We start from the raw sequence: 2,500 nt of genomic DNA on the forward strand, positions 1-2,500 counted from the left end.
GCTTCCCAGGAAGCCAACAACCAAAAGGTCGGTCGTATTTGGAGTTCAGTATTCGCTTCAGTCGATTCCAACTTCCCAAAAACCTGCCTTCTTCGCAGTTCGGCTAAGTCTCCCTCGTTTCCAACTTTCCTCTAAGTTGCCCTCCTCGCAGTTTGGCCAAGTTCACTCTTTTCCAGCGTCATCCCCCCAAGTTGCCTTGGGCGCAGTTCGGCCTAGTTCACTCTTTTCCAGCATCATCCCCCCAAGTTGTCTTGTTCGCAGTTCGGCCTAGTTCACTCTTTTCCAGCGTCATCCCCCCAAGTTGCCTTGTTCGCAGTTCGGTCTAGTTCACTCTTTTCCAGCATCATCCCCCCAAGTTGCCTTGTTCGCAGTTTGGCCTAGTTCACTCTTTTCCAGTGTCATCCCCCCAAGTTGCCTTGTTCGCAGTTTGGCCTAGTTCACTCTTTTCCAGTGTCATCCCCCCAAGTTGTCGTTGCCAACAACCCAAGAGTCCATAGTATTCGGAGTTCTAGCGGGGCCTCCCCTTGCTTCCAACAACCCAAGAGTCCATAGTATTCGGAGTTCTAGCGGGGCCTCCCCTTGCTTCCAACAACCCAAGAGTCCGTAGTATTCGGAGTTCTAGCGGGACCTCCCCTTGCTTCCAACAACCCAAGAGTCCATAGTATTCGGAGTTCTAGCGGGGCCTCCCCTTGCTTCCAACAACCCAAGAGTCCGTAGTATTCGGAGTTCTAGCGGGGCCTCCCGTTGCTCTCCAACAACCCAAGAGTCCATAGTATTCGGAGTTCTCGCGTGGCCTCCCATTGATTCAAACAACCCAAAAGTCCATCTTCTTCGCAGTTCAACATCGCCTCCCTCGTTTCCAACAGGCCCAAAGGTCGTCTTCTTCGCAGATCCACGAAGAGCTCATCACGATTTGCCACATTCCATTTCCCACGGGTTGTCAACAACACTTTCTCACACTTCCCGCAATCGAGTACGTGCATGACATGCCAAAGCACATCTTATTTGCCTTCCATCGCACTCAAGACGACGGGTTGTGGAAGAACGATATTGTTCACAACAAGTTCAAGGACAACGTCTCAATCAAGGGACACAACCGAATTATGTTGACTGGGTCGCTAAAGTAAACCCGAGTTCATATAATGCACCGCATCCAAAAGAACTAGCCACAACACGTGCATCACTGAGATGTTTCACTAGATGGAACACGTGCGTGACATTAGGATCCTCCAACACCTCTTCGTGATGGAAAGATAGAATTCGAAGCAACCACAGAAGTACCGTCTAGTGGGTAGGCAACACAGGGACTGATCAACCAATATCACCCAAGGCAACGGGTGAAAATGGAAGAGATGCATGCTTGACCGTTCGATACGCAAGGCATGGAGCCAGCCAGCAAGTGCATCTCGATTACAACTCACACACCCTCACGTTCGCAAGACACCACACCACAAGACGGTCCACCCCCCACCTACCATGGGCAAGCAAGCAAATGGAAACATCAAGTGACGCAGGGTCAAGCATCGCTAGGCATGAAAATAACTTTCCACAATATCCGAGGGACTAGCTGCCGAGCTAACCAACGATCAGTGACGACCGTGTGTTGGTATTAATAAAGCTCAACAACTATGAAGAGGCTAGTTGTGCCATGATAAACATGCTAACGCACGCACCACGTGAGGGGGGAGGCCTCATCAAGCTCCCTTTAAAACCTGCCAGTGTGGAGCTGGCCGGCTCAAGGAGCACTCCCCCCCTATAAGAGGTTAATATGCAAAAGGCAAAATTGTACAAGTAGATACACTTTTTTTGAGCAGACATAAGTCCATATCTCGGGCTATACTTCGAATTTTGATGCGATTTTTTGCAGTAATTCGTAGAATAATGGTATCTCCTTGCTCACCAAATTTCATAATTTTTCTCGAAGGGGAACTATTTTTTTTATTTTTTTTACTTACCGGGTATGTGTAAAATCGGGAAAAATAGAAAAGCACATGTAGACTTCGAATTTCGACCTCATTTTTTCCAGTCCACCACTAAACAATATCAGGAACCTCCCCACAAAATTTCATTCAGTTTGGCCAAGGTCTTAAATTTGACAAATTTTGGCACCAACCTATCTAGTCGCGGTGCACCGACCAACTTGGCCAAGTGCAAAATGCATCCAATTCAAAACTTTTGTGCACCAACACTTTTACAGTACTCATTTGGGGGCATTTGGAGGCCTTTCCAACCCTCACATCTCAAAAACCACGAATTTCATTTTTTCACAAATCTCCCCACCAAGCCATCTAGCTATGCCGTGGTGCACCGCCAACCTTGGCCATGTGCAAAACCCTCCGAACTCAAAACTTTCGTGCACCAAGAATTTCATGGTATTCATTTGGGGGCATTTGGAGGCCATTCCAACCCTCACATCTCAAAAACCACGAATTTCATTTTTTCACAAAACTCCCCACCAAGCCATTTAGCTATGCCGCGGTGCACCGCCAACCTTGGCCAT

Source organism: Vigna unguiculata, unplaced genomic scaffold (genome assembly GCF_037176805.1).
Source record: "Vigna unguiculata cultivar grain cowpea cultivar isolate G323 ecotype 2 unplaced genomic scaffold, ASM3717680v1 ptg000450l, whole genome shotgun sequence".
In the NCBI taxonomy this organism is placed as follows: domain Eukaryota; kingdom Viridiplantae; phylum Streptophyta; class Magnoliopsida; order Fabales; family Fabaceae; genus Vigna; species Vigna unguiculata.